Here is a 20,222-nt window from a genome sequence, read left to right as displayed (position 1 = left end):
TCTATGTAACACATTAAAGTGGCAGCCCTAATTTGAAATGGCTGACCTGTTCAATTCTTTGGTTGTGGACCAGACCAGGAGGGGGGGTGTGTGAGTTGTGAAAGACCATTTCCTTGGTTTTTGATGTTTTTTGTGTGTGTGTTTTTTCTGTCTGGTGGGTCTACCCTCGCACCATAGGATCATCGCAGCTGGGCCATGAGTCTGCTCTGGCTCTGTCCTCTAATTACAATGCTATGTGTGGTAGAAAATCATTGGGATGGGCTTAGCCCCACAACTTTGCCTATACAGTTTTTTATTGTTTATAAACATTGTGCTGTGAGGAGGGCCAAGATAACCATGTGAGCTAATTTTTTGACCGACAGCAATCAGAGGTTGAGTTGTGTGCAGCCAGAGTCACGCAGCCAGGAGAAAACAAAAAAAGAAAACCCATCTAGTATGGTACAAGCCCAAACTATACACTTCATGTATACTTGCCGGATTAGTTGAGAGACAGAATGAAATGTTTACAGAGAATATAACATGTTTTATATGATAGGGACCATGCATGTTGATGAGCATATAGAAATACGTTTTGAGGAAAACATGTGCTCATTTACATGTAAATCTGGCAGAGTCGGCGAAATAGCTATTTTCATCTGTAGTCCATAACCAAATACACACATTACAAAAAAGCATTAAAAAACAAATAAAATAAAAAGCACAAGATAAAATAATGACAATGATAATGGCCAGTACGAGAAATGCAATTGGCAAAATAGCTACTTTCATCTGAAGTCCATAACCAAATACACACATTACAAAAACAAAGCATAATAAAAAAACGAATAAAATGAAATGCATAAGATAAAATCATGACGAAGATAATGACCAGTACGAGAAATGCAAGGAAGAATAGACTAGGAAAGAGGAGAAAAAAGGAGTGGAAGTGGGTATAGGAGAGATGTAGAGGAGAGGTGGGCGGCAAAGGAGGTTGGCAGCAGTTCATCCTATTGCGTAATGTGTGGGCTGGCTCTTCCTCCTGTTGTTGCCATGGCGAGGGAGCCTCGTGTGTATGTGCACGGCACGCAGAGACAGGGAAGCGTGCGGGAACTTCCTCAAGAAGAGAATTCCAGCCTGACTTCCAGCTCTTCCTGCTCTCACTGCTGTTGACATAGTGGTAATTGTGGTGGTAATTGTTGTTCACACAGTTGTGTTTGTTTTTGTTGTTCCTCTTGGAGATTGGTCTGTATTACTTGTTAGACTGACTGTGTGTGTTGTCTTCTGTCTGTTTAAAGCCACTGTCCATATTTGTTCTCCTCTCTCTCTCTCTCTCTCTCTCTCTCTCTCTCTCTCTCTCTCTCTCTCTCTCTCTCTCTCTCTCTCTCTCTCTCTCTCTCTCTCTCTCTCTCTCTCTCTCTCTCTATCAATTCAATTCAAATTGTGCTTTATTAGCATGACTGTTATGATACAGTGTTGCCAAAGCCTACAAATAAAATACAAACGTCTCTCTCTCTCTCAAGCAGTGATTCACCCCCTTTTGTACATTGGACACTATTTTTGCAACTCCTTTCCCATATTCCAAATTCCAAAATGCAAAGTTCTTTCTGTACCTTCAGTCCCCTCTTCAGCAACTTGGGGAGAGAGAGACAAAAAGAGAGAGCAGAACCCCAGAAGCTTTCACTGTAGGCATGGAACAGCTGACACAGAGCAGGTGTAAACAAAACCTCCTGCTGTTATTTCCTGCCGAGCGTGTGTGTGTCTGCCTTAGTCTTTGTGCAAAGACGGGTCTGTGGAGTCATGACGGCTGTTAAGCTGCAATTATATAGGAGTCTGGAATACAGTGTACATGTGTTAGGCCTATATAGTAGCTGTTTCGAGATGCCTTGGGCATTTGAGTAGTAATCACCAGTTTCAAATAAAGGCCTGATCGACTCCAATGTTGTTGAATGTGAAATTGTCAACTTCTCCATTTGGGAATGTAGCCTTAAGGCTAGGGTTGTGCCGATAGACGATATCACCGTCCATCGGCGATGGACAGCGGACATCACGATGGACGAAATCATTGTGATGCCAAGGAATCTTGTACTTGTGTATTTTTGAAGCCGCTGCTATTGTAATCATTACGGTACTTCACATCAAATTTAGCTGACACATTACCGTAAAATCAGTAGTAGCAGCGGTTTTCAAGACTGAACTGACAGGTTGTGAACACACAAGCCCCAAGCTGAGTGAATTATATAATATAACCACGAAAAAATCGATCTCTGCGTCTCAGCGACCATCTCTGTTACAAAGCAGCTGAGCAAGAACGCTGAGGAGGTTTACAGAATGTAATAATATTAATATATTTCACTTACTCTTAAATCAAATAGAATTAAATAATAACTCAGCTGAAGATGAATAATAAAAATAAATCTCCCCCCGAAGACGAGGTCATCATCTATCGCATCGTCTCACTGTAAACATCGTCAGCTGTCAATTAGGGGGACATTGCCCAAGCCTACTTAAGGCTTAGTTCTACTGTATGCTTCTTTCCAGGCACAAAAAACATTTGTCAAAAGAATGACCAAAAGAATGACGAGGCTCAGTCTAGTCATTGATAAAAGTATGATGGGTTCTGGACTATGATTTGAACCAGTAAGTTATTAGGGCGCGATCACACAGACCACGGATTTTACAGTAGGAGGCGGATGTGTTCCATAGGGAGGGAAAGTAATCTCATCGCCCCCTGCTGGCAACGTTCCAACCCCCTGCAACAAATGAATGGTTTTTTTTCTTTGAAAAATTACATCTCGGCCCTGACGACGAAGTAGAAGTAGTGGCAGTCATATTATGGGCATGTTGGCCCGTTTTATCGAATCAGGTGGTAAAATGTTCGGTTTTTCACTGATCTGAGCTGATTTTAATATTCTTTAAAAAGCTAATACAGAACTACACTGACTGGCATGTGTGGCTTGTTTACTCCATGTAATTAGCATAGCCAAATTAGCATAGCCAAACATGAGCCAGAGAGGTGGTTACTCGTCACCACAGAAGCCATCATATCTACTAGAGAATTTAAAACCATACCAAAATGATCGCGTGTATATATGTGTAATAAGAAGACAATGTGGAACTCATAGGATTACAAGAATGTGAAGATATGCGAAGAACTTGCGTTCGTTCGCGTTCATTTGTTTCTCTGTGTTGTCAACGAGGCGCGAAGCACAGCATGCTGGGAGCTGTAGTCCGTTTCCGACCAGATTGGCACAATTTCTATTTTTCTTAAAATGGCAAAAAATGACTTAAGATTTTCACAGGTAGTAGTTCATGCTATTGTGTACGCTGAAAAATGTGTCTGGTGTTATAGTTCCAAGTCATATCTTTGTGGGATTTTTTTAAAAACTTGTCTATGGGAGTTTCAATAGGATCACCCTGGTGTTTGGAACGTAACCGCTAGGATCGCTGTTTTCCACTTTCCCTCCCAATTGTTTGTCAATGAAAATGAGCGGATTACGCGTCTAATATCAGCGCAAGGCGAGTTGCGGATTCTCTGCCTCTCCGCACCGGGTGGATCAAGTTGAAAAAAGTTCAACTCAAGGCGGAAAACCCGCGGCGGATTTCCAGATGTTCGATAGGCCGTTATCAAAATTCATATCAGATTCACTATCCAACGTTAGGAGAGCAAGAAAAGAGCTCGTCTTCTGTTCATTTTACATAGATGAATAGACAAAGCATTTTGTGTATGTTTTCACAACATTTAACAACACAACACCATCGATTAGGCTACGTTGCGAGGGACAGTTGAGTCGTTATGTTGCCTAGTCACAGCATTCAAATAGGCAGTGGATCCGCGCTTGGTGTGGTCACTTCTGATTAATCAGCTGGACGCGCATCACAGATTGTAGGCAGAAATCCGCGGTCTGTGTCATCGCGCCCTTAAAGAAAACATCCCACGGGCCACGGATCAATTCTGATTCTCACTGAGAAAATATTCTTGCCAGACTTATTAAACAATAAGTGTGTAACAGTAGCATGTCTTCCCTCCGGATGAGGTAGGCCTATCAAAGAAAAAAAAAAGATTTTAAAAACGATCTAAAACAAACATTCCATGTGCAGAACAGCAATGCAGTAGCCTAAGGTCTGCTTATTGTTATTTTTCCATTTCGATTATGGGTGTAGGGCATTGCCATGAATATAGCTCTGTTAGCCTATTTGATAGCCACCCCAGCACACTTTCACCGACTTTTAAATAAAGGGAAATTAAATGCTTGTTCACCTGACCTGAATAAATGCCGGGTCTTTTCAGTCATTTACACAAATAAATCTGAATGATCATTTGCTGGTTTACAATATTTCAGTGTTTCCATGGTGGCCATGTCTCCCATCATGCAATGCTACTGTCGTTGCCTGGTGCTCTCTCAGTGTTCTGTGTTCCGTGTTCCTCTCTGTGTTCTGTGTTCCGTGTCCCTCTTGTGCTGATAGGATCAATGTGCTGCTCCGATCAATGTGTATTTATAGCCTCTGTGGGGGCGTGAGAGGTTTTGCACTGCAATTGGGTTAGCTGCTAATCTTGTGTTGACAGTACTGGTGTGTGTGTGTGGGAGAGAGGGTGAGAGAGAATTGAACTGCTCTCTGCGTCAAGAGATACAAGGGACTGCGTGGCTTCCCTTTGTTTTCTTTCGTAATGGTGTTGATGTTTGTTGTTGTTTTCCCTTTCTGGGTGGTGTACTGTAGGTTAACCTCACATCTCAAAGGTTCTGTGCCAGGAAGGAAATTTCCTCATTTATCAAAAAGGAAAAGTAAATAGAGAGAAAAGGCAGACATGAAACACTGAGTGTGTGTGTGTGTGTGTGTGTGTGTGTGTGTGTGTGTGTGTGTGTGTGTGTGTGTGTGTGTGTGTGTGTGTGTGTGTGTGTGTGTGTGTGTGTGTGTGTGTGTGTGTGTGTGTGTGTGTGTGTGTGTGTGAGAGAGAGAGGGAGAGAGTGTGTGAGTAGGGGGGAAAGGAAAGTGAAACATCTGAAAGGAAGAGTTGTGGTCTTGGCTGTTCGAGAGAGAGAGAGGGAGTACGAGATTAGGAAATGGGGGTCAGACGTTCTTTGTCTCTTTCTTCTGTCAGCTATGTGAAGAGCCGACATTTCCGCATTCAGAGTGAAGAGGGGAAGAGAAGTGTGTGTGTGTGTGTGTGTGTGTGTGTGTGTGTGTGTGTGTGTGTGTGTGTGTGTGTGTGTGTGTGTGTGTGTGTGTGTGTGTGTGTGTGTGTGTGTGTGTGTGTGTGTGTGTGTGTGTGTGTGACGACAAGAGCGAGCGATAGAGAGTGAGAGAACAGAAAAGAGTAAGTGGCTTGCTCCATCCCTCAGTCACTCCCTCTTGGGCTCACACGAAGAGGGAGGGAACAAACCAGAGAGAGAGAGTGGGAGAGGAAATGAGTGCAGTGTATGAGAGAGAGAGAGAGAGACGGGGTGGGGGGAGTTACAGTGTCTGACCGGAATTTCAGGTGTTCCCCAGCAAGCTTTGTCACTTGGGAAATCTCGTCTATCTCTGTGCTCCATAACCGTTTTGCCTGTCTGGCCAAAACAATTGCTTACTGTTTCAACAGGTACGTGTGTGTTGGGTGTTCTGATTGTATGTACTTTGATTGTGTTTGGCTGAATCTTATGGCAGCAGGCATCTAGCATAGCTTTTAGATTTAGAGTGGAATTATTTTTGTTGAATTTACTTGTTGACCTACTTTGTAACTATTTTCTATGTGTGGTGAAACGTGTGCAGTTGTTTCTGAAACCATCCTCCTGTACATCTGCTGTGTGCAAGTGTCTCTTGAAAAGTCTTCAGCTACAGTGACACACTCTTTGGCCTGTGTTTTGCCAGACGATCTCATGTTTAATGAAGTGTGTTGGTTTTCCGTTCATAGTCATGTTTTGTTTAAGTACATGTTGGAAAGACTTTAAAGCTTGTATGTATTACTTTGATGGCATGCTCTCTCTTTAATTCCAGTTTGTGGGTTTAAAACCATGTCATGTTCTCCAGGGGTCTTGTGTAGGGGTGTATATTTTGCTGGTGTCCAGGGGACCAGTTACACCTGTGCCACACTAAATCCGATGTTGTAAAAATGACTGTTGCAGTTTCTGTCAGATTGTGGCTATTTGTGTCTTTGGCTATTTGTGTCTTTGGCTTGCGTCAGCACATTGTCCCCGTGTGTTGTTGAATGAGCAGGCTAATGCCCTGGGCGGCTTACCTCGCCTCATCTCATCTGGTCACCGTGGTGATGCCTGAGACGGGGCCTTCCTTGCCTCTTCTTTCGTGTCGTCCCAGGCCATTGGGCCAAAGTGGATTGTGGGTAAGAGGAGGAGGGGGAGGAGGAGGGGGAAGAGGACGGGGTCAGGGATGTGCAGAGCTAAGCTGAAGTGATGAAGGTATTGCATAACAACTCCCCGTTGCCATTGACGGCAAGAGGAAGCCTTGAGACAAGACGAGAGGGGCGTCGTCATCTTGGGCTGATGACCTCATCAGCTGAGGGCTTTCTGCTTCTTCAGGGTGTCGCACGCTGACACATGGGGGGAGGCAGAGGCTCAAGATAACAAGATGAATGAGGGAATGAATGAATGAAGCCCAGTTAAGACTCTTGGTGGTGACTGTGCTTCTGTTTGTTTTGTCAGTTTGTTTGTGTATTTGCTTTTCTGTGTGCACACAGAGGTGTTACGACCACGTTTGCCTGTTTAGTTTGAGTGCTTTTATGTGCAGGATTAAATCATGTCTTTGCCCATAGGGAAAAGATATACAAAGCTTACAAAATGACATATGGACCATTTATTTTCTAAAATACTATACTAAAAGACTATAAAAGTGTCGCATTCCACATTTTCCTCGTACTACATAAGTAGGCGGACGTTCACATTTCATGTACTGCAACGGATTAAACATTGCAATACATGGAATGTGTAAATGTGCTTACTTATATGCTACTATACGCAGGCCATTGCTTATATGAACCGCATTCCAAAAAAGACACTTGGTGCTTTGTGATTAAAACAAAATGCTGCCATTTTCAAAACATTCAATCCATACGTAAGACAGAGAATTATGCAAAGTCAACATATCAAAGCCAAGCAATAATATTGTTTTTTTCTATTATTTTATATATATATATAATATGTGCTCATTTAAAATTTGACCCTCAAAAAAGTTGGGACAGGACAATTCAATGTATAATAGTTAGTTAAAAACTGCAGTAAGAAGAACATTTTAAAATGAACTAGAATGCGCTCTGAGAGTGCAGACCTCCGCCAAGGAAGCTGTTTGTTAGAACATTTGACTATGTTACACCCGATTTTTGTTTTGTTCGTCTTTCTGCCTGTTTTGTGGAGTTAGAAACTGGAATGTCAACATTGGCTCTGTCACGCAGTTCAATTTGCAGTCTAGATTTGTACGCTAGTAATGGTGAAGAATCTTTCAAAAAGCCCTGGTTCCGGTTCGTGATCCGGATCACCAACAGAATTTAATCACTTGTTCCTTGGGTCATTTCCATCAACTCCACAAAGTTTCAGCCAAATCCGTTTGCAAGTTTTTGAGTTATCCTGCTGACAGACAGACAAACAAACAGACAAACCAACGCGACCGAGAACATAACCTTCTTGGCGGAGGTAACTATTTTAAATGAATGCCATTTGCAGTTTTGGGAGTGGCATTGTGACGTACAGGGCTTAGAAGAACATAGTTGCAAAGTGTCTTTCAAAATGTGTTGAATGTATGGGAAACACACACACACACACACACACATACACACACACACACACACACACACACGTCTTATACCCTTCTACTCTTATTATGATTAGTAACAGTAGCAGTAGTAGTAGCATTGTTTTTTATTTATTGTTTGTTTGTTTGTTGAGACAAGTGTTGTGAATTAGCTTTGGCTAAAACATTATACATGTGTCAGATGACAGTCCTAGATAGTCTTGATCTATGTTTTTGTACCCAAATGAACAATATTACCTGTGAGATGGATACAATAACACTGCACAAATACAAACAGGTGCACCATCGTTTGCACCCAAATATTTTTACACAAGCTGCCACAAGCTGGTGCAGGCGGTCGGAAGACCCAGAGAACAATGCTGCACAGGCGGCTTGCCTCAGGCACAACTGCACCAGATTACACATAACACCCCCCCACACACACACACACACACACACACACACACAACCGTTCTGCTGCACAGGAAGTCCTGTATCGCTTCCACAGATACTGTATATAGACAGAACTCACACAATCACTAACACACACACACACACACACACACACACACACACACACACACACACACACACACACACACACACACACACACACACACACACACAAATATGGTAGCTCTTGGTTGTCTGTTTTTGAACTTGCTTTCTCTTTTTCACACTTGCTCAGGGCCGGATTACCCATAAGGGCCAGTGGCACAGTGCCCAGAGGCACCAACCAATTATAGCCAGTTAGGGGGCACCACATAAAACAGACTTACAAATATTGTTCATATAAAGGGCACCTGCGAGGTGTAGTGCTCGGGGGCACCACAGTGTCTTAATACGGTCCTGCACTTGCTCGACCGTCTTGGGACATGAAAGCAATTGTCATGGCAACTATTGTCTCTCCATAGCATCTGTAGCGCGTTGTGTGACACCAGGAAGTGACATGACTTGCACACAGAATTTCTCTTTGTTTTCATCAGATTACCACATGTATTGTACAGTGGCCACTATTCCACAGATTGTAGTCTGAGGCCTCTGAGGCTGCTTGATGGAAAAAAGGGGGAAATGCAAATCTCTATGATTTACCTAAATTTTAATGTGGACTGCTACTGCTGGGTTTGTTATGAGTCACTGCCAGCTCTGTTCACACACACACACACACACACACACACACACACACACACACACACACACACACACACACACACACACACACACACACACACACACACACCTTCCATTTTACCTACATTTTAATGTTAGCTGTTTATGGTATGACTCACCGCTAGGATGTAGTGTGGGATACAGGTCTGTATGTATGCGTGTATGCGTGTTCTGGTCAATACGCACACAGTCATTTGACGACTCAAGTTAAAGACGCCATGGCATATTCGTTACACAGACATACCATGCCCACCTCTTCCCTCTGTACATCCACTATCCTGACATACTTAACAGGTGCATACAGTAATAAGAACTAGTTTTATGTATGGACATGGGGAAATGTGATTTTTATCTCAGGACGTCGGTAATAGAAATGGCCGATTCACACTGGATTGAAATATCTCAGTAAACGATCAGAAAGTAGGAGGGGTTATTCATCACGCACCAACTTGTGACTGCAATTGTCGTCATGCGCGTGCCAACTCCACAATATATTATTGATTTTTGAGCACATTATTGTGAATCCATGGATGCATTTGGTCCCTTGGAACAATTCTTATAATTGCCTGTTGGTTTACTAACCTATCAAAATCCATTCTAATTCGTCTGCATGGATGGCCTTTCATTTGGAGAGTACGTTTGACTATGCTGCTGATTTTGGCAGCGAGCAGTTTGGAACAACTCCCTAAAATAAAACTGTTTACTCCAAGGCTGTAATGTTTGCAAGCCCGGAGAGATTGGATATTGACTGTTTCGTGCACTTAACCAGACATCTTTACATAGGGTTGCATTCGAACGGGATTAGTATTACCAAGGGTCATTTCTCCGGACGGTTTTAAAGGAGGTAAAACTCGCGGTGAAGTTTACCAACATACTCTGCTATCTTTACTGACATGGCGCATTCGGACGGGACTACATTTCCCGGTTATTATTACTTTACCGCAGGTCCCGTCGGAATAGGGCTTTAGATCTTCAGTCTCTCCTCTAATGGTTGTGCCTAGGGTAAAATCCAGACAGGGTGAAATGGCAATGGTTAGACTGTGAAGTGCTTCTGCTGGTCAGTCCCACCAGGAAATCGCAGGCATTTTCTCAAAAATTTGCGATCTGAATTGCCAGATGGTGCACGAAGATTTCCAGAAAATCGCGATAAAAGTTGCGGAGCTTCTTACTGTGTTGCGATTTTGTTGCGGCATGAAGTGAAAGGTGCGATTTTTGTTGCGATTTTTAATATGTACTGTATGTAGGCCTATATTATTTTCAGTGGTCATTTTGGTATTTTTTAGGTAGGCTTGGTAGCCTAGATAGTACCCTCATAAGCCGCGTAGCGGGCTTTCAAACAATAAAATAAGGGCAGGCCTATTTATTTGGGTCATTAATGGCGAGACTCGAGAAAGAAAAAAAAGACGTGAGTTTGCTGACTGAAGGACTCCCACCGTCATCCTTTGAAAACATGTAAATTCCGCCGCCGTATCATAAAGAGTTCAATAGGCCAACTTATTTACTGTGGCCTTCCATCTACAGCACGAGGGGGAAGCATTCGCAAAAAAAAGCGTAGCCTACTACCTCTGAACATCCAGCAGCACGTTCACTGGAAGAGGCAGTCTGTGCGTCCGTGACGTGAAATATTTCTCATTCCCTTTCCCCCTTCCATTGTCGAGGCACGGCAAAATAAACCCCACTGAAGAACAGTTGTTTGATAGTTGGGCTGCATTAGTTAGCAATTGACATTGTTGACAGACAGTATCCCGATTCGGACGGCTACAGGGGTGGTTTTTTTTTACTTCGGAAAAGTTTGTTTTCCAAATCCGAAGCAACTCCATATGAAACGACCCCCAAATAGTTGCAGACTATAGTGAAGTGAGCCAGATAAAATTGCCTCAGCTAAGAGTACCATGTTTACTTCGCTTGTTAGCTTATTATTTAGCGTTAGAGATATTGAAATTGAAATAACCTGCCATTGTTGACACTGACATTGGCTAACAGTTGGGTAGCTTACCTCGCAAAAGTTTCAGCTGGCCAAATCAGACGCAAATTGATGTGACATTATTCCCAAATAGTTGCAGATGACAGTCCATGTTTACAAAACCATCACCAATTGCAGATTTACAGTGTCAACGATTTATTCATAGGCCTAAATGTCCAATGCCCATTCCTGAAATGCACGAGATGCATGGGTTCTCCCTGGCTGTAAACAGTAGTGTGTGTGTGTGTCTGTCGGCGGGGGGCGGGACTCTTTCAGACACACTCGCCTTAGGCCTACTTGTTGGAAATGAAAGATGAGCATCGTATTTACTAAGTTAATTTAATGAAACCCTGCAGTAGTTTTCATTTGTCACCTAACACAGCAAGATTTTTTTTATGTGGGGTCTGTATTTTATATGAATGTCAATGTGAATTTTGAGACAGGTTCGATTTTTTTATTCGACAGGACCATTCTAAATTCGAAAGAATAACGAGCACATCCCTAATACAAACGCTGTTCGGTGAACACACGCCTCTGGTCAGGGTATTATAGGCCAAGTGAATGATACGAATTTTCCTCCTCACGGCATGTTCACGCACCAAGTTTTGAATCGGCCCAAGACAATTTAAGTGATGAGTGATTCATTTTGCACTACAAACGCTTCTTTGATAACTTGGACAGCTAGATGTTATTGTAGAGGTTGCTGTAGGCAGTAGGAGTTAGATCATTCAGTGGCATGTGGCATGTGCCAGTGACATGCGGAAGTGGCATCAGTGGCATGCTATTATAAAACACATTTTTCCACTAACAGGTTAGGTTTAGGAATGAGTTTTGGTTTAGGCACAGTTCGACATGTTTATAGGTTGGTGTACACACATTTTTCACTGACAGGTTAGGTTTAGGAATGAGTTTGGTTTAGGCACAGTTCGACATCGACATGCGGAAGTGGCATCACTGGCATGCAACTATAAAACACATTTTTCCACCGACAGGTTAAGTTTAGGAATTAGTTTTGGTTTAGGCACAGTTCGGTTGGTTTACACACATTTTTTCACTGACAGGTTGGTTTAGGAATAAGTTTAGGGTTAGGCACAGTTTGACATAGTATAGTAGTCACTGTAACCATAGTAACCAACGTGACATGCCAAACGTGACGGCGCTTGACATGCCCATTAACTGTTGTAATTACAGACCTAGAATACATAAATAATTAAAAATAATACTTTTTATTAATAAATATTATTACACTTATTGATAATAATTAGTATAACTCTGTGGTTAATATAAAATCAATGGACATGTCACTGCGGCACTTCCGCATGTCACTGACACATAGAGCTTGAAAGTGACGTCACTTCCCCCGATTTCATGGGACCTCAACGGCGTTTTTAGCCGAAAATCGTAGCATGTAATCCAATGGCGGCATTAAAATATTTCGATCCCCTTCGAGTTGTGCCACATATTCTGATAATTTTGTTTAATTTTTCGTACAAACCCCTAAACTTTTTAGAAAGCTGCGTTTCTTCACATTTTTCATGCAGACGGAGATGCGGAACTAAGGGGCGGGACTTTCAAGCTCTATGCCACATGCCACTAAATGATCTAACCCCCTCTCGCTGTAGGCCTAGCTCAGACTGCCAAACTCTACCGTATTGAGGCACCCTATAGAATAGATGCCATTTTTTTCTGTGCTCCCAATATCACACCCATAGTCTAGCTCAGTGCTCCAATGATGTACAATAGAGACGTCAGTGAAGTCAGCGCAACACGTTACGGACATGAATTGGTTCAAAGTTGCAGGAAATCGCGGTGATTGGTTAAAGTTGCGCTGTCGCACAGAATTCGCGAGAATTCATTGAAGTTGCGAAAAAGTTGCAAATCGCAACATCGCGAATTCCTGGAGGGACTGGCTGGTTATAGAAAGAGCATTAACTTTTTTATGTTTTCGGGCATTTTATGTGCACTTTTGTATATATTATATATAATATATTTTAATTCTGTACACTCATCACCAGGGCCTTCATCTGCTAAGACTGCAGGTCCTTCCTTGCTATTGCAGTGGGCAGTGAGTGCGTTTTAATATGCGACCTTGCCTCCTCTACTTGCGCTTGTCTCCTCGTCCCGCCTCCTGGCCCCTCCTCCGTGGAGAAAACGATAGTTTCCCAGCTGTCAGCCTAGCCACAACAACTTTTGAGGGATTTTTTTTCATTCACCATCCCAATTGTAAGTGAGAAAAAGACTCTAAAATTGAGCTTTTGCAAGATATTGAAATATAATGCTGTTGTCAGTAATGTCATCATGACGAGAAGCAAGTGGAGGAGGCAAGGTCGCATATTGCAATGCACTCAGTGTGTTTCCCTCTGGTTGCCAGAACCATGTCAATATAGACAGTAGACTCAGACAGTTATAGCATGAAAGGGGCCTGTGTAAGCGTCTATGCCAAAAATGCCCGGGCCACTTTTCGGTGCCAGTCAGTCCTGTTTGTTTACAAGGAACACATGCTTTACAAGGATCCATGCACATCTTCAAGGTGCTGGAACACACTTTGTTTTAACCACCACGTTAACTAATGAACACACCAATCATGTAACACAAAGGCACCGTCTTTGGTACCATTTTCATTAATTTTGTGGAAATAAGGCAGAACACCATCACAGCTCATGGACAGACATCTAGTCTTGGTAAAACAGTCAATTTTATGTTAATTGGTGCTGTCATGTTTTTGTATTACATAGCAAAGATGGCACCAATTCGTTTTTATTTATTTATTCATTTATTTATTTATTTATTTTCAAACCAAACCGTGTCACATATGTTTTCAAGGAACCCACCTCCTTCTCACATCAATACTTCAGTAATGAACACTGTTCATGACACCCTATGATGACGTCATGGGTGGCTCTCTCCTCGCTCTCGGCATCGATCATGTTAACGTGATCTTCCTCCATCAGTCTTGGCCATTTGAGGACACAGTGACAAGCTTTTGGCATGCATCATGGGTTATATGTGTTGTTCTCTGGTGCTCTCAGGAGCTCTGATCTCATAGACTAAAAGACCTCCCCCACTCCCTCCCATCCACTTATATACACCGTGAAGTCCCCTGCAGAAAATAGAAAGGCTTAACTGAATGTGTGTTATTGGAACTGTGATGTAAGACTTCAGGACAAGCTGGGGTCAAAAGTCTTGCCAGCCATCATGTTCTTTTTTTGGCAAACCTTTGTTGGTTTAAAAGTTATGGCCTAGCCAAGCACAAAACCGTGGAGTTAAAATTCCTCTTTATTTAAACCATTACCCGGAACCGGAAGCCACATCTGTGCATGATTGGCTGCAACATCTCTGTAGTTACCAACATGGCTGACAATTATTGTTACATTTTTAAGACTCCTTTAGGTGTAAGACTGTCAAATCATTTTATTTCTCGTAAATGTTCACATAAAGGACCTTGTCTGACTGCACTGCAATTGGGTGGTTGACATGATGACCTGTTTTACGTAACATTAGTCAAAAACCTACAAAATTGATATTTTTCCTCTTGAAAACAAATGTAAATGAAAGATGTGGTACATCATGTTTCATATTAGTCTTAGATGAGAAGAAACATTTTTGTTCAGATTTATGGAAAGGTTTATATGTCAAATGTCCTGTGGTGTGACTGTAACATTAATAAAACCTGGAATATATACAGCTATAAAAACAATATTTTGAATCATTTATGAAGCATTTGGCATGATTGCATAAATATTAACCTTGTATTTAAAAATATGAATGTGAAAAAAACTCAATACAGTACAAAGCGGATTCCAAAAAAGTTGGGACACTTGGTATTTTGTGAATAAAATCAAAATGCTGGCATTTACAAAACATTCAATATGTTAATAAGGTAGAGCATTTTGTACAGAGAACATATCAGTTGTTAAAGCCAAGCAGAATGATTGTTTTGGGGTAATTATGTGATAATTTAAAATTTCACCCTTGCAACAAATTCCAAAAAAGTTGGGACAGGGCCAATAAAATGCTTTTTATGTTGGATAAGACTAAACACAACACAAGGGAGGAGACTTAACATTTAAATACTTTGACTAATGGCATGATTTTATTTAAAAAATAGATATTTTGATGTGCGAGACATGATTTCAGCAGCTCAACTGATAGGTGTGTTCTTCGACTTGTTTACCTTCTTGTTATGCTTAATACGTGGCATATCCTCACTGCAAGAAAACAAATTTGTCACCTGTTTACTCTTATGATGGAACCACATTGTTGGAATATAGTAGAGATTGAAATTTGCCATCATTATGGGGCAATATCTTAACACTGTGCTCCAAAATATAATGCCTTGGTAGCTATGTATGCTGTTTTAAGTCTGAATATATCATTCAGCCCTCATTTTAATGCTCTACATGAGTAAGAAGACCATAACCAAGGCATCTCTGCACCCCTTTACCATCACATATGCAGTCTTTTAGACTGATCACTAAATCAAGCTGAAGTATTCATTTTCTTCATAACCTGGAGGGTGCATGACTCCATGATTTTAAAAAAGAATGAAATATTTTCCATTCTGTAATCAGGGGACAGTTTCACATGTCTCCTAGGTCCATATAGAATGAGCTTTGCCACTTGCAACTCTGTTTAATGTCTGCATCATGTGCCTAAATCAAGTGTTGTGTTTATGGTCATTTTTTCAACAGCTGTCATTGTTGGAGTGTCATAGTTGGCTTATTGACGATGGGTATGTCATGATCTCATAACTCGTGCAATGATTTCACAGAACTCTACATAACAGAAATAGGCCTTATATGCCTGCAATTTTGAGAATTCAATCTTTCTGTGTAATAGATCAGTAATTAGTCCCTCAAAATCTTCGCTTCTGAGTGCCACAGCCGTTCTGTGATGGTATTTTATCTGTGCATTCATGTTGGCAGTCAATATATTTCCTTTCAAAATATTCCTCCTTGTGTTATTTTTAGAATTATTCAACTATTACAACATTTTTTGGCCCTGTCCCAACTTTTTTGAGATTGGTTGCATGGGTCGAATTTTAAATGACCACATATTTCCCTCAAAACAATGCTTTTGCCTCATTTTAACTGTTCCTTGTGCCATTGTTCATCTTATGCATGGATTGAATGTTTTGAAAATGCCAGCATTTTGATTTTATTCAAAAAATACCTAGTGTCCCAACTTTTTTGGAATCCGCTTTGTAATATTAACTACAAGTTCAATTTCGTAACACAAATTGCGTCCTGCGGGGTGACATGTAAGTCAGGTTTGTGGACGGGCAGCTGCAAGGCCAACTACAAGGGTCTTAAAGACGGGCTCCTAACCAGTTATACCTCAGTTATTGGAGAGTGGTGTGGAAGTTTAAAGGGACACTGTGCAGGAAATGGTCAAAAAAGGTACTGCAACTATGCCGCTCGTTGAAACTGGGCTGCATATTGCCAAATTTGATCTTTACATGAAAGTTTACTTAGTAATAAACAAATATTTGGTCCAAGTAGAGTCATTTTTGCTGCAAAAAATGACTATTTTTGGAAATTCATGTATGAAAAGTTCAATTTTTCCAGTCATAATGAATACCTAGAATTTGATGGTGGTGGTAAGTATTCATGAAAAAGGTAACATTAGTGAATGGGCAGCATGAATTCTGAAAATAAACAACTACAAATCTCACACAGTGTCCCTTTAAGGTTACTATTAAACTCATAATATGTCTACATATTGCAATGTTTCGGTCACTCAATGCTTAGGTTCATTTATGGTGTCCCGTGGTATGACTGCTCTTATGGAAGGGAAAAAAAAAGTTTTTTTATGAGTGAAAACACATATTAAGGTTAAACACAATATCATTATCTAGTTAGCATGAGCTCGGAGGTCAGTCACGAATACAAAAGGATTAAAATGGCCACAATGCAGTGAATTTCCTGTGGTGTGACTTCATTGTCCTGTGTTGTGACATGCTTAGGCATTGTGTTACTCAATCCTCACTTATTTGTCATGTATCATGCAAGGATATAAGGATACCAGGAGATTTATATGTCACATTCACACAATTATTACAAGTAATTCAGTGAAACCATGCCGTGAAATCACAGTTGTCTGCCTGTACTATGCATAGGCGTGTGTGGGTGGGGGTGCGGGTGGGTAGTAGTGTGTGTGTGGGGTGGGAGTTGAAGAAACAATAGCAGAAAGAGCATTGGGGATATGTTTGTGCAGAATATTATTCATTTTATTGTATCTTACAGAAACGTCACACCAATAATGTCACACCACAGGACACATTTTCCCAAAAACTGCAAAAATTAAGTGAAATTCCACGAACCACTAAGTGCTTTATTTTTTTTTAAATGTTTCAAATTTTTCCACCGATTTTTTCAGGAATTGGAATATGTTTCCTCCTTTAAGTGTGGTACGGCCTTAAACGTCAACCACCCAATTACAGTGTTAAGTATGTGTCATTGTCAGGATAGGTGTGCGTGCGTGCGTCAGCCAGTGGGGTATTTCCATTTTAGAGCTCCACACCGCTGACATGCAGGACAGGAGGGCTAGTCTTCATGAAACACTGCACAGAGAACCGCGTTGAAATGGGTTCGCCTTACACACACACACACACACACACACACACACACACATGCAAGTGTTATAAGCTAGGCTAGCTAGGCTAATTAATGTGCTAAATAAAAAGATCTCGTGAACGATACTTAATGACAAAATGAAAGAGAACTTGGTCAAAAAAGAACTTGGTCATGTTTTACACTAAATCATGTCTTGGGTACTGTACATTTACAGTGTAATACAACAAAATACATAAAACCCCCTGTTAGCATTAGGCACTCCAGTATTGCTGTCCTTTTGTCCTTTTCTCCAGTATTGTTGTCCTTATTAGGGTGGTTGACATTTAAGGGCGTAACGGCAACAAAAAAAAAGTTTTTCCAATTCCTGAAAAAAATGATGGAAAAAAAATAAAGCGCTTAGTGGTCCATGGAATTGCGCCTAATTTTTTGGGAAAATGTGTCCTGCATCAACACATTGCCTAGGCATGTCACACCGCAGGAAAATGAAGTCGCACCACAGGAAATTCACTGCATTATGGACATTTTAATCCTTTTGTATACATGACTGACATCTGAGTTCATGCTAACTTGATAATGATGTTGTGTTTAATCTTAATATGTGTTTTCATTTATAAAAAACTTTTTTCCCCTTCTATAAGAGCAGTCACACCACAGGACACCATAAAATGAACCTAAGCATTGCGTGACAGAAACATTGCAATATGTAGACGTATTAAGAGGTGAAGAGTCACCTTAAACTTCCAGACCACTCTCCAATAGCTGAGGTACTGACTGGTTAGGAGCCTGTCTTTAAGACCCTTGTAGTTGGCCTTGCAGCTGCCCGTTCACCAACATTGACATACATGTCACCCCACAGGACGCAATTTGTGTTAGGAAATTGAACTTGCAGTTAATATTACTGTGTTGAATTTTTTTCACATTCACATATCTTAATATCAAGTTAATATTTATGCAATCATGCCAAATGCTTCATACATACATTATTCAAAATGCTGTTGGTTAATTTATATATATATTATATTCCAGGTTTCATTAATGTTACAGTCACACCGCAGGATATTTGACATATAAACCTTTACATGAATCTTAACAAAAATGTTTCTTCTCATCTAAGACTAATATGAAACATAATGTACCACATCTTCTTTATTGACATTTGTTTTTAAGAGGAAAAATAACAGTTTTGTAGGGTTTTAACCAATGTTACAAAAAAACAAGGCGTCACGTCTCCCACCCATTAGCAGATCGACTCGCCCTTTTTGACCATACATGCGAGGTTCTGCTGTGGCTGTATGTGTGTGAGAGCAATGACATCACTGCTATGTGTGTGTGTGTGTGTGTGTGACAGGATCTTGACAGGGATTTCCCGCAGTTACCTGCCCGGCTGGTTTTGTTTGCCTTTCTGTATTTAGCTTCGGAGAACCATTATGGCCTGCCTGACATATCACAGAATGGCAGATTGTTTGATGTATGAGAGGTGGTTATGCAGTGTGGATAGGAGCGGCTGGTTGTTTGAAGTCATTGCAGCACACGCCATTGCTTAACGACCACACAAAGCAGTTGAAATGACTATCCCTTCCTGGATATATGGCTGAGTGTGAAACAATACACTGAATGGATGATGAGGCTACGGCCAAGCCGTGTAAATGTCCTTGTCAAACGTTTTACAGTATGGCCTCCCAGGATTTAGCAGTGCTATTGACGTTGTGTGCTTGTATTTGTCTACACATGTTCATCTATACAGTAGGGGTGGGTATTGGCAAGGGCCTCACGATTCGATGCGCATCACGATTCACATGCCATGATGCGATATTATCACAATGCATTGCGATATTTACTTAATTAATTTTCTTTTTTTACCTTAGCCAACATTATACAACTCCAGGCCTTTTTATTAGAATAGCATGAAAAAGTTGATTTATTTCCATAATTCCATCAATAATGTTAAACTGTCATGGATTGGAATAGTTAAAAAACTGGGCCATGAATCTACAATCATTAAATTTTTTCTTTTTATATACGTTGGCCTTCCAGCTAAAAAAAAAAACATGAATTGGGGAATTCGCATCATTAGAATATTGTAATAAAATCAAATTTTTCTTCATCAGTAATTCGGGTCACATTAAATCAGTTGAAATTTGGTACTTTCTACATAACATGCAATGTTCAATACTTGGTTAGGACTCTCTCTGTCTTAATAACGGCCATGATGCGTTTAACATTGAAGTCAATGGCAAAAACAGTGCATGGGAGTTATGGAAGCCCAGATATCCTTGATGCTTTGCTGTCAGCTGTTCTTGTTTGTTGACCTGGTGTCCCACACTTCACTCTTCAATATACCCTGTAGATTTCCATGCCACGTTTTGGTGTTAACTCACCAGTTTAATTCTAACTAAACAGAAATAAAACCCCATTCATTTCTGATTTAGAATTAAAGTGGTGAGTTAGCGCCAAAACGTGGCATGGAAATCTACGAATTTTGATGAAGAAAAATTTGATTTTATTACAATATTCTAATGATGCGAATTCCCCAAGTCATGGGTTTTTTTAGCTGGAAGGCCAACGTATATAAAAAGAAAAAAAATAATGATTGGAATAGTTAAAAAACTGGGCCATGAATCTACAATCTATGACAGTTTAACATTATTGATGGAATTATGGAAATAAATCAACTTTTTCATGCTATTCTAATAAAAAGGCCTGGAGCTGTACAATACAAATATAAATACAAACTATGCTAGTTTATACATAAAATAGGTTGCAAAAGGCTAAAAGTAAAGTTTCAAAATAATAATGATGATGATTTGAAGCTTGGAAGC

The 20,222-nt window shown here is 40.7% G+C and overlaps 1 protein-coding gene across 5 annotated transcripts in view; it reads left to right on the top strand.

Annotated features, from left to right (window-relative positions):
* Positions 1–20,222, top strand: part of hivep1 (HIVEP zinc finger 1) — an 85,877-nt gene that overhangs the window by 28,824 nt on the left and 36,831 nt on the right. The window contains exon 1 of one of the 5 annotated variants that reach the window (XM_063185131.1): positions 5,408–5,557. The exons of the other annotated variants lie outside the window; for them this stretch is intronic. The gene's annotated coding sequence lies outside the window, so the exon portion shown is untranslated. Of the gene's footprint in view, positions 1–5,407; positions 5,558–20,222 lie in introns of those variants that run through there. 5 annotated transcript variants of the gene reach the window in all.

This window comes from Engraulis encrasicolus, chromosome 20 (assembly GCF_034702125.1).
Source record: "Engraulis encrasicolus isolate BLACKSEA-1 chromosome 20, IST_EnEncr_1.0, whole genome shotgun sequence".
NCBI classification, from domain to species: Eukaryota; Metazoa; Chordata; class Actinopteri; order Clupeiformes; family Engraulidae; genus Engraulis; species Engraulis encrasicolus.
Note: the sequence above shows the minus strand (reverse complement) of the source record. Positions and strands in the feature narration are given on the sequence as shown.